This window comes from Pinus tabuliformis, chromosome 6 (genome assembly GCF_031772625.1).
Source record: "Pinus tabuliformis cultivar Carrire ecotype Pingquan chromosome 6, CPIR1, whole genome shotgun sequence".
Lineage (NCBI taxonomy): Eukaryota > Viridiplantae > Streptophyta > Pinopsida > Pinales > Pinaceae > Pinus > Pinus tabuliformis.
Genome location: NC_142292.1, coordinates 673,279,611 through 673,293,157, shown reverse-complemented (window position 1 = coordinate 673,293,157; position 13,547 = coordinate 673,279,611). Strand labels below are relative to the sequence as shown.

At 39.4% G+C, this 13,547-nt stretch overlaps 1 protein-coding gene across 3 annotated transcripts in view; it reads right to left on the bottom strand.

Moving 5' to 3' along the window:
* Nucleotides 1-13,547, bottom strand: part of LOC149260428 (oxidoreductase, zinc-binding dehydrogenase family protein) — a 305,468-nt gene that overhangs the window by 85,424 nt on the left and 206,497 nt on the right. The window lies entirely within an intron of this gene.

Sequence of the window (13,547 nt, the reverse complement as noted above, 5' to 3'; positions counted from 1 at the left end):
GCCCCTAGCAAGTTTTCCTTGCATACGGTTAATTTGCCATCTAGTTTCAGTTAGCAGTGAATTTCTAGAAGGAAAAATCCTTAACATTGCTCGTACGTCATATGTATAATACACTTGGCACATATGAATGTCACAGATTGCATAAAAAACAAAGTACGAAAATTTTGTGTTCAAACTGAGGCAATATAGAAATGTGTCTGACATGATAGAAGATGAAAATTATTCTCATGTAATAGAGATCACAAGCTTCAATATGTTAAATTTCCTGATGTATTTTGTGTTTGCATTATCAAAATATGTGCACCTTGTGTTGGGTGCAAAAGAAAACCTAAATCTATGTCCCCGCAGCCCAGGTCATGCCAATATGCAGACTCCCTACAAGCAACCTAAATTAATAGATAGGTTTCAGCAAAACAAACACTAAACACTAAAAGGTGAATATATCCCCCAAAACTTTATCCTCTAGCTGAACCAGTAAACTCTTTGCAAACATTAAGTATTTGAAAAAGCAGCAAGCTCCAACAATATTTGATTGAATGTATTTCTGTTTTATAAAATCATGTCAGTAAATTTTTATGACACAATCTCTATATGTAACAAAAAATATGAAGGTTAGTGTTAGATATTTAAACCACCATCTCAGGTTTACGGCACTATTGATAATGTATTCAAGAGATGATGTAATTGACAGCGTGACATATGAGTCTGTATATGGTAAACCTACCTCGGCTAGCTTTGCTGTATATCTGCTGCAGTATTAATACAAATAGTATTGTTTCATGTTCTCTCCACCCTCTGGTGTTAATATGATTGTGCATGCTCTCTTCAAAGAATAAAAGTGATGTCAGAGCCCAGAAGCATTGAATTTCGTTACATGAAAAATTCCTGAGAAGTGGAGTGGGATGAAGACCCAAAAAGGGTGTGATTGAAGAGAGCAGGGTCTAATTCAAGATAATCCAGAAATTGTAGCCAACAGAAGTCAAAGAAAAGGTGCAGCAGCAAGCTGTTTAGAAATCAAAGCTTATAGGAATTAGGGAATAATTCCTCTTTCTTGATAATTACATGCGAATTATGTTGGCTTCTCTTCTTAATTTGTTTATCTTTCATCAAGCAATTACCAAATTATATGTATATGAAGATCACAAGAACAAGAGACGCAAGATGTAGGCGCTCAACCAGGGAAAAACGGGAAAGCCTAGTCAAAAATTCTTCCTTCAATAGATTCAAATCAAGATGAGACACTTCCAGACTTCTTAGACCTAGACAAAGACCTCCTCCAATCACCAAGTCAGCCCTTCCCTTCAATAGATGCTCCTTGTCAAAGTCTCCAAGTGACAGCCTCCCAGCAACAACTTCTGTCCAGAATTTTGGCCCCCCAGCAACAGAACTTCGACCCCCAGCAACAGAATTTCGGACCTGCAGTAGACACAGATTTTTGGACCCAGCAACTTCCCAGAAACTTCACACATGTGAGATAGATGGCCCAAAGACTCGAATTAGGTCTTCCCAGCAAACTTCGTCCTTCTCCAGCTACTTAGCTCTATTTCTGCTTCTCTTCCTTGAAGATCGAAATTGATGAGTAAATGTGACAAATGGATCGAACTGCCTCTCCTTATATAGCCTTTCTGTTGGTTCGAATTTCCCTAATGTAGGCCGACTTCATGGGGACAGGGCTGACTTGGTGAGGAGGTGACAAATTACCTTTTTGACTCAAAAATAATTCTTTTTACATGATACAGAAGCCCAAGAAGGATCTAATAAAAATGACAATGATTCTAATGACTCGAGACAAAACCTACGAGCCTTCAATGGATGCATTGACCTAGAAAACTTTGACCCAAGCATGAAACCCATGCTTTAATAAGTCATTTTCTTTAATAATAAATTTTCTTTTGACAAGTACAGTTATGAAGACCGGAGCTAGTTACATTCTTCAACACTCCCTCTTAACAAGGGAGGAATTCATAACTATATACATATAAGAGTACATGGAAGATTTCAAGTGAAATGAACTACGAAGAGTTTTAGCACACTCAGTGTTGCGGACTAGATACCTGACCAAGGTAATCTATCCGGGTGGGACTAAGGGGACTCAAGCTTTAGCCAATCAAGGTACCATCAGGGTTATAAGCTCTACCACCAACCCAAGGATCTAGGTGCATATCCAAGGTCGGAGCTCCATGACCAACGCCACCCTCCCTCTTTGAGATCTAGACACCAACACATGTCCTCCCAAGCATCTTGCCATTAGATGCTTCATCTAATTACCTTTTTGACTCAAAAATAATTCTTTTTACATGATACAAAAGCCCAAGAAGGGTCTAATAAAAATGACAATGATTCTAATGACTCAAGACAAAACCTAGAAGCCTTCAATGGAGGCTTTGACCTAGAAAACTTTGACCCAAGCATGAAACCCATGCTTTAATAAGTCATTTTCTTTAATAATACATTTTCTTTTGACAAGTACAATTATGAAGACTGAAGCTAGTTACATTCTTCAACACTCCCTCTTACCAAGGGAGGTATTCATAACTATATACATATGAGAGTACATGGAAGATTTCAAAATGAAATGAACTACGAAGAGTTCTAGCACACTCAGTGTTGTGGGCAATGTTGGTTTTTAATGTACCTTGGACAAGTGGTTTCCCATGGGTTAGTCTCTACCTAGGGAAAAGTGTCCAAAATAATTCTTTTCCTAAGTGTGACTTTATAAAGTGAAAGTGACTTTATAAGTGGTAAAGTCAATGTTAAATTATAAAGTGAAAAGTGACTTTAGACATATAGTACAATGTGGGTACTTTATTTAATGGGCGAGTTAAAAAAATAGAAAGTGAGAATTAAATGAACATGTATTCTCATCCCTTGATCTAAATGAATCTGAGCCATTAGATCTTAGGGTTGCCCAAAAGTCATTTAGGGAAACAAAAAGGGGAAAGAAAAGAGAGACTGCATTCATTCTTCATGAGCAAATTGGAGAAAGGAGGCTGAGAGCTGAAGAAAAGTTCTGAAGGAGAAATTTGACTTGTTGACGATGTGAGAAAGGTTGCTATGCATTTGTTTCAACGCTTTTGAAAATCATCCTTTTGGCACTGCCTTTTGATTTTAGAGTAAGATTTAAAATCTACTTGCTATTAGCTAAGAGATCATATTTTGCCACCTTTGAGAAAGAAGAAAAAAAAAATAATCCCTTCCTTTTGGTGAAGAGGTTAAACTGTCACCGAGGACAGTATCTGGTCTCATATATGGGATTAAGGCCAGGTGCTATTAGAAAGCACATTATCCCTCTAAAAATAATCTTAGCTATAACAACAAGGAACACTTGCTTTCTCGGCAGATATCTCACTGGAATGATGCCTCTGAGGTTGATCCTTTGCGCATTGAGGGCAGAGACTTGAGATTATGTCAAAATTAGGGGGCTCTCTTGGGAAAAGAGAGCTAGACCCTACACATCAGCTGGAGGTTGCCATCCACAGACACCTGCATATATATATTTTTTGTAACCAGCCAGCATTCAACATCTTTATCAGACCATATATGCAGTTGCAACCATGCACCCCCATCAATTATCTTAGAATTACCAACAATACTTCAGCTCTGTCCAGATTTTGTATCAAAACAAAAAGAAAAAATTTGGTGATAAAGAAAGCCATGGAAGTTATCTTGTTGTGAAGAACAAGGGGCCAGGTGACTTGGAACAGAGTTACCTTAATATCGACAGGTTATCAAACCTCTGTCCTCTGTCCTTCAACATGTGTATCAGCGCTACATGAATGCTCCAAATTTCATACCCAATTACTCTGTTTTTTCTAATAACATGCTGGCATATGTTCTTGAACTATTTAATAGGCTTGACGAAGTAGTCATATGTCCCATGTTTGATTCCCTTCATTACTAAACTGATTTCTCCATCTGCTAACATAATGATGACAAGAAGAGCCATCTTCAAGCCTATTTGTTCAAGGAGACTGAACTCACCCATGTCAGGTATATAAACCCTGCTTATAACCAGGTCAAAATTAACCTTTCTCCCTTGGATTCATGATAATATTTATTGCATATACATCATTGTCATATGAAGAAATATGTGACTGAGACAGCTGCTCCAGTTTGTGGCCATGAAGCAAGGCCTGAAGTACATCATCCTGGCGGTTCATCAATTGCTCTCCAAACCTTATTCAGCTTCAATCCTCATCTGGTGTCACAGTAACTGTCCCCATTATATTTTCAAAGTCTCACTAGGACACCCTTATGGATACCAACAAGATTATGGGTTGGCTCAAATTTTGGGACAATTGTCCCTCTTGGGGACACTTGAGAACCCCAGAATTTCAACTGTCAACAAAATGAACTCTGCCCCTGTGCCTGATCAGCATAGCAAAGAGAGAGACATCAAAATATGAATTATCTTCTGTTGGCCCCTTCTTCACAGTTGGAGAATGCAAGAATTTGAATGCCCTTAACTTAACCATATCTTCAAGTAGAAATGAGTATTGAAGAGGACTGTGCCACTGTTGCATAGTTTGTGTGTCCAACATCTGTTAGTGCAGCCATGACCATTGCCAAACACTGGGTACCTTCAACGATTTTGGGAGGCTGAAGGTGCATACAGTTGTCTCCATAAAGATGAGCTAAAACATCCCTACAGAATCTCAAATCTACAAGTTCAATACACTTAAAAAAATTTGGACATAAATCTTCATAAAATTCAGCATAATGAAAGGCAGCCCCTCCATGTGTATTTTCAAAATCAAATGTGAGGATTGGATCATTGTATGTATTCTCCATAAGCACTGTGCAAGATTTATTTGGGCAGAATTTGGCTCTGCTGCACCTAGGTCCAAAATTAAAGGCTCTATTTCTCATACAAAAGGTACAGTTGTCCTTACCTTGCTCATAATTACCATGAACTTCCTGTTGCAATATACAGTCCAGAGAAAAGACTCCACTCATCAAGGTAATCTCACATTGATTCTGCTCTATGAGAGAGGTACAGTTGAGCTGTGGTTAGGAGTATCCTTGTCATGAGTTTGCACTTTCATTTGTAATCCTGACAGAACCAAAATAAATGGCCAATCACAAAAGAGTCCATTGTTAGGATATTCCGACACATAGGATATAGTTAAGATCAACTTGGTCTAGTTTAGAGTTAGGTATAGAGTTAGGTAAAGTGTCTTTCTTTACCGTTGTACATATTGTAACTTACAATCCGACAGTCACGATATGTAGTGATCCGACGGTTCACTCTCACCTCGGTATTATCGACACTTGATCCGTGGCTTGACACCCGATTGGTCCATGAGTTCTATTTAAAGCGCATGGAGGGTCATTGTTCGGGTAATCCGTGCATGAGAGAAGCTTATGTAAATTTTCATTCTTTGATTAATAAATTGTCTGTACCCACGTTGGGACAGGCCGTGGACTGTTTCCCTCCTTGCACTCTGAGGGTTTTAACCACGTCAAAAATACTGGTGTATTGATTTGAGATCTGGTTGTGAGCGGTGTCCTTTTGGTATTCTTTCTGAGGAACTTACCCTGTAAATTCCTACATGGTATCAGAGCTATTTGAGGGCCGCGTCCGTTGGTGATCCAAATCTGAAGCCGGTAGAACTGCATGCGGCTGTCGTTTCCTAGATCTGTTGTTTCTGACTGCTTTCGGGCCGAGAGGACTGCTCTGTTGCGTTCGGAGCATCTGTTTCAGTGAGGAACCCCTTTCGTTTCACGCGAAAAGGTTTCCGGTAGCCCTAGCTGCGTCATTTTTCAGATCGGGAGGTATACAGTGTTTTTTTGCAGTTTACTGTCATTTTCTCTCTGCTTATTTCGGTTTCGGTTTATTTAGCCTTTTTTTTCCCGGATCTATACCTTTCATTTCTGCGTATGCTCTTTGCCCTGCGACTCTGTGCGATCTGGGCAAATCAGAAACAGAAAGAAAGGATTTTTCTCATGCGTATGCTCTTTTCCCTGCACCTTAGTGTGATCTTGGAAAATCAGAAACATTGAGAAAAATATTTAGTTTTTCGGTTAAAGCTAACTTTGAGCCGTAAGGTTCGTTTTTCTTTGCATATTCGTGTTGGGTTTTGTGTTTTGTGTTTTGTAGGGAAAAGAGCCTTCCCAAGGCAAGCACGCAAATCGAGCCCCCCCCCCCCCCTCTCTCTCTCTCTCTCTCTCTCTCTCTCTCACAAATATTTTGTATAGATCAATTGGTTCAAAGACTTTTTAAGAGAGTAGAGGTCTTGGGTTCAAGTCTCCATTTTGTGGGGGCGGATTTTTTCATTCCCGCACATTCGCGCACTTTGCCGGCAACGTCAACAATTTTTTTTCAAAAAGCCATAACTTCTTCATCCGGAAGCCTTTTTCAGAGCCGTTTTTTTTAAAACCGCCTATTTTTTCGAGATCTATCCATTGGACCACTTACTTTCAGCATCTTCAGCTTCAGGTTTTTTTCAAAAAAATGGAAAGTCCATGCCAAGTCATTCTTGACAGCACTAACTACTTCCAATGGGTAGCCTACATGGGAGATTTACTTAGAAGTAAAGGTCTCTTCAGAATAGCCACAGACCAAGAGAAGAAACCCAAAGATGAAGACAAGGCCGAAAAATGGGAAAATAGACAAGATCAAGCACGTGGTTTGATAGGAATGTCTGTTTCTCCTGATCTTAGATTCCACATTGCAGAAATTGAAACTCCTCATGAAGCATTAGAAAAACTTGCTAAAGTTTTTGGGATTAAAAATGAAATTAGAGCCCATCAACTTGAGAATGAGTTGCTTACTTTGGATCCTAATAATTTTTCTTGCATTGAAGATTTCTTGTCCAAATTCAAGACCCTTAGATATCTCTTGGAAGGTGTTAAAGTTAAGAAAGAAGATGGTAACCTTATTTATTCCATCCTTACTAAGTTGGGACCAGCCTACTCTGTATTTGTTTCCACTTTCCATTCTACAAGGGAAGCTTTCATTTGTCAAGGCAAAGACTACAAACCCCCTTCCTTTGACTCCTTTTGTGATTCCTTAATAAGAGAACAAGAAAAACTCTTACACCTTGGTCTTCTTAATCTTGGAAACTCTTCCTCGAAAGCGTTAGCCGCCCAGCAGCAACCAAATTCAAAGAATCCTAAGAAGTCTTATCCTCAAAGGAATGGTCCTAAACCAACTCAGCCTCAAGATGAAAGATCATTTCAGCAAAATGACAAGACCAATAAAAACAAATGGAAGAGGACTGACAGACATTGTAACTTTTGTAATCGAGATGGCCACTTAGAATCTAAATGCTTTAAGAAGATGGAAGCCTTGGAAGCCGCAATGAAGAAACATAACATCCATGTGGAGCCTACTTCAACTTCAACTTCCGGAATGGCACTTTCTGCATGTCGCTGTCAATCATCTCAGTCTGGTTATGCATTAAATGTATCTTCTTCTTCTTCTCATTCTCATGAGTGGCTCATTGATTCTGGAGCCTCTTATCACATGGCCAAAAACCAAGCCATGTTTTCTTCTTTAAATGATTGTAACACCAAAAATATATATGTTGGTGATGATAGATCTCTTAATGTTGTAGGGACTGGAACTGTTCATCTAGACAATGGTCAGTTTAATGATGTATTATGTGTTCCAACCTTATCCTCCAACCTTCTATCTGTCTATCAGATAACTCATTCAGGTGAAGGCAAAATTGTTGAATTTTCACCTCATGATGTTGTAATCAAGGATCTAAAAGATCCTAAACAGATTCTAGCTACTGGTCTTGCTGATGATTCCACAAGGTTGTATAAGTTTCACAACTTTGGGTCATCAAATCTTCCCTCAGTATTTGTTGCTCATAATGATGAAGTGAGCAAACTTTGGCATGAGCGATTTGGTCACTTAAACTATCGCTCCCTTCAGCATCTATGTAAAGAAAATATGGTGACAGGTCTTCCTATGGTATCTTGCAGAGATGGTGTTTGTTCCGGATGTGTACTCGGAAAACATCATCGGGACAGTTTTGACAAACGTGCCTCTTGGCACGCCTCAGCCCCTTTACAGCTTGTGCACAGTGATTTATGTGGTCCTCTTCCTGTTGCTTCATTCTCTGGCTGCAAGTACTTCTTAACTTTCATTGATGATTTCTCCAGACGCACTTGGGTATACTTCTTAAAACTCAAGAGCGAAGTATTTAACACTTTTTTGGCCTTCAAAGCCTTTGTTGAAAAACAATCTGGACATCAAATTCTTAAGCTAAGAACTGATAATGGTGGAGAATATGTTAAAAACACATTCATCAACTTTTGCACTGAAAATGGAATTCAAATGCAACATACTGTTCCATACACTCCACAACAAAATGGTGTAGCTGAAAGGAAAAATCGCACCTTAAAGGAAATGGCTAATTGTATGCTGCAATCTAAAGGACTCAGTCTTAGTTTTTGGGCCGAAGCAATTAATTGTGCAAATTATATAATCAATCGCACTCCTACTAAGGTTCTAGAGAATATCACTCCAGAAGAAGCTTGGAGTTCCATTAAACCAGATGTAAGTCACTTTCGTGTGTTTGGAAGTGAAGCATGGGCCCATATTCCAGATGAAAAGCATAAAGCTTTAGAACCTAAGAGTGAGAAATGTACTTTTGTTGGATATTCTGAAGATGTAAAAGGTTATAGACTTATTCCATTTAAGTCCAAAAATGTTATCATTAGAAGAGATGTAAAATTTGATGAAAATAAATCGGCCTGCGAGCCTAGTCCGGCGGATGTGCCACCTCTTCCTATCTCTTCTACTTTTGAAAACATTTCTTCTTCAGATGATGAAAGTGAGGATGACAATCCTCCCCCACCTTCTCAGGATCCTCAACTTCCAAGATGGGTTCGTGCTACTCGAGATGCAGCAGGTGATCTTGCCGGTGATCCTACAGATCAGCGACGTACACGTTCTCAGTTTGAAAGAGCCTCTTCTTTACTGGCTCAAGCTCCAGTAAATCATGATCCTGACACTTTTGCAGAAGCTTCAGGCCATCCACATTGGGAAGCAGCTATGAATGAAGAATATCATTCATTGATGACAAATGATACATGGGATCTTGTTCCTCTACCAAAGGGACGAAAACTTGTTAGATGTAAATGGGTTTACAGAACCAAGTATGGACCAGATGGGAAAATTGATAAACATAAAGCTCGTCTTGTTGCTAAGGGCTTTTCACAGGTTGAAGGCATTGACTACACTGAAACCTTCGCCCCTGTTGCCAAAATGAACTCTATCCGCCTTGTTCTTTCCCTTGCTGCCTCTTTAAAATGGGAAGTCCATCAAATGGATGTTAAATCTGCCTTCTTGCATGGGGACTTGCAGGAAGAAATCTATATGGAACAACCCATTGGCTTCATACAAACAGACTCAAGCCTTGTGTGTCGACTTAAGAAATCCCTTTATGGTCTCAAGCAAGCTCCTCGGGCTTGGTATGCCAAAATGGATAGCTTTCTTTTAGAATCTGGCTTTTCTAGGTGTCATTCTGACAATACTGTCTACACCAAGAAAGTGGGTGACTCTCTTATCATCCTTGTTCTTTATGTTGATGATCTTATCCTTACTGGTAGTGATCCCAACCTTATAAACCATGTGAAGTCTATCCTTAAAAAGAAATTTGAAATGACAGACTTAGGACACTTACACTATTTTCTCGGTCTTCAAGTCTTGCAATCCAAGGAGGGTATTTCCCTTTCCCAGTCCAAGTATGCTTGTGATATTCTTCGTCATTTTCACATGGAAGACTGTAAGCCAGCCCCTTCTCCCTTTCAGTCTGGAGTCAAACTTTCAGTCTCTTGTACTTCTCCTGAAGTTGATGCTACCTTATACCGTCAACTTGTAGGAAAACTCTTGTACTTAACCCATACTCGTCCTGATCTTTCCTTTGCTGTTGGCCTTGTTGCTCGTTTTATGCAAAACCCCCGTGAAAGTCATTGGAAAGCAGCCAAAAGAATACTTCGTTATGTTCGAGGTACAGTACAGTTTGGGATTCATTACAGTGCCAAAGCAGCTCCTCTGTTAGTTGGTTTCACTGATTCTGATTGGGCTGGTGACCCTGATGATCGGAAGTCTACTGCCGGTTATGTCTTCACTCTTGGTTCAGGACCTATTACATGGGCTTGTAAGAAACAGGCTGCCATTTCTCTTTCGTCAGCAGAAGCAGAGTATCGTGGTGCCGTGGAAGCTAGTAAGGAAGCCTTGTGGCTTCGTCAGATCCTATCAGAGTTTGGCTTTGAGCAGCAGCATCCAACCACCTTTGGTGTGATAATCAAAGTGCCATTCAGCTATGCAAAGATCCAGTCCAGCATCAGCGCAGCAAACACATCGAACTACACATGCACTTCATCAGAAAACTCATTCATGACCATGTTCTTGAAGTGCAATATTGTCCAACAGATGATCAGGTTGCAGACATCTTCACAAAGGCTCTCACAGAGGCGAAGTTCACTAAACTTCGATATATGCTTAGAGTTCAGGAAGTTGTCACTAAGGGGGGATAGGCTCTAGTGCCTCCTTCCTTCTCCTATTGTGTCATATTTGTAAATCCTTCAATCCTATCCCAAGTTGTTCTTAAGGGGGGATGTTAGGATATTCCGACACATAGGATATAGTTAAGATCAACTTGGTCTAGTTTAGAGTTAGGTATAGAGTTAGGTAAAGTGTCTTTCTTTACCGTTGTACATATTGTAACTTACAATCCGACGGTCACGATATGTAGTGATCCGACGGTTCACTCTCACCTCGGTATTATCGACACTTGATCCGTGGCTTGACACCCGATTGGTCCATGAGTTCTATTTAAAGCGCATGGAGGGTCATTGTTCGGGTAATCCGTGCATGAGAGAAGCTTATGTAAATTTTCATTCTTTGATTAATAAATTGTCTGTACCCACGTTGGGACAGGCCGTGGACTGTTTCCCTCCTTGCACTCTGAGGGTTTTAACCACGTCAAAAATACTGGTGTATTGATTTGAGATCTGGTTGTGAGCGGTGTCCTTTTGGTATTCTTTCTGAGGAACTTACCCTGTAAATTCCTACAAGACTGTAGAGAGGACCTTTATTGGAATCTGGCTGTATTCTCATACTCGTCTACTTGTTCAAACCCCCAAGTTTCACCTTGCAAATTTTCAAATTCTGAGAGAATTGGTTTAAGTGTTGCAAACATCTCGATAACATCCCGATTTTATATCAAAATCACGATTTTTTGGCCTGGCAGATGTTTGCCAATTTTTAAAGATATTTTTATGATATCTTAATTTTGCCAATGTTTACTGATTATTTACCGATATTTTCCTGATTTTGACGATTTTTTGGTTTTCCGAACCCTTGTCTATTTTATCCCAATGTCGATGTTCACAACATTGATTTACACCCACCAATGGATATGGTTACCATATGAAGATGCCAAATAGTATATTGACAAAGTGAAGGCATACGAGATCACTTCCTTGCTTGAATTCAAACATTGCTGAAGCCTTACATCTTCAAACAATTTCCTTGGTAAAAGTCTAAAGATAAACATTCCTTATTGTAAAGTCTGAAATCATTGTCGTATCTGGAACATAAAGTGAAAGGTAGTATCACTTGAAACAGGTCTGCTTGAAACTCCTGCCTGTTTGGCTTTATAAGCAGACCTCAAGGATTCCATCCTATCCATGCCTTCTGCCTCAGGATCACTATCGACAGGTCTTGTGTTACTAATAATCTTATGTCTAGAGTTCTGGTGCTTTGGTTCCAGGGTCAATTTATAAAACAAATCATTCATAATATTTTGGGGTTGAAGTTGATCAAGGGTCTTCTCACACTGGATGTCTTGCCTTTCATGCTTACCATGAAAATTTCGCCTCGAATCTGTCTCCATATTGATCTCTTCCTGGCATTCCTCAAACTGTCCTTTACCTTCTTCCTTAATCACAAGTTCAATCAGCCTTTGCCACAAGACAATTTTCACTCTGTTTTATGGCACTAGCATAAGTTGAACAAACAGCAATGAAGCCTTCCAATTCCTCATTTCCTTTCTGACCTGGCACACGTCCTTTCCATTCTTCGCTAGGACCATCATTTAGATGTATCTTCAAAAGTCTGTCCTCAAAATCAGTCTTCAGACCTGCTTTAAGGATGCCAAAAGTCCCATTATATTCTTCTTCCAGGGAAACAAAGTTGCTGTCCATCACATGAAGTTTAAGGAATACTTCCTTCTCATGATGTTTGTCATTAAAGACTGGTCAGTGGTGACCCATCAAAATACAGCATATATGATTTGCCTTCATTATGTTTAATGCAGAGGTGACCCATCAACAGCACCAAAACTATCCGCTTCTGGATCCACTGCATATTCTTCATAGGACTGTGCACCTCAAAAGTGGTCTTTGATGATGGTTTCAGAATCTTCAAAGACTGTTCCATGCCCTCTTACGGAAAAACATACACATCACCAAAACTATCAATCCTCAGGTCACTAATAATCACATCATCCCCAAAAATTCCATGCACCATTTTGATCATAACCTTCATGGTGTTTCACTTCTGGGTTCAGCAATGCTGTTTTCTCCTATGCAGCCAGCAATGCTGACTTCTTGAAAATATGGGTTCAAAACATCTCCTATGCTCGCAGTAGCATCATTTTCTTCAGGTGGTTAAGAGGGTCTTCTTCATTTGATACCTCCTCTTCATTATCATCAACACCTTCATTACCTTCAAAAAGGCAAAGAAGGTCTTCATGCTGTAGGGATGCCAATAAGTGCTGCTAGGCATCCTCAAAACTCTGGATTCTTGGGCCATAATGCAACAGTACTTGAGCCAGTCATTATGCCGTTGTCCCAAAGAGAAAAAAAAAAAATAACCTGATCATGACATCTCCATGTCCCTCCTCCAATTGTGAGGAATGCCTCATAAATGCCAAGACATATGGGACAGCATCCAAAGAGGCACCATCAAATGTTGGAAGATTCTCATACAACTTCAAAGGAGGCTTATTTGGGTATTATACTAGGATATCCTCAAAATTCAACACAGTAAATAATACATGCAAATCCCAAGGAGCCATCCTTCTTCCATAAAAATATTCAACTGTGAAAATCCAATTTGCAATTCTGTACCTTTTACAATGGAGTCATCAATGTGAGCTGTCAAATGCAATGTGGAAAAAGTCAACCTCGGGAATAAATCGGCAAGGGTCCGGAAATTGAAAAAGTCGTTAAAGTCGGGAGGTTTTTGAAAAAATCAGCAAAATTTAAAAAGTACAAAAATATTCATTTTTTTTAAATTAGCATCTAAAGTATCCACAACATCAAATAAATGCATTGCCACATAAATATGAAAAGAAAGCTAATATATAAGATGTATAAGAAGTCTAGTGCTACATCACATATCAACAGTGAATCAAGTCTTGAATCCTGAGTCCTGACTTAATCTCAAGAGTCAAAATATCAACAAAAAATATAATAAATGTATATCATCATCATGAGTCATCTACATGGCATAAACTAATCAGTCACATATTTCCTCTGCCCATTTTAAATCTCCTCCTCTTGGGCAGTGGCAAACACCT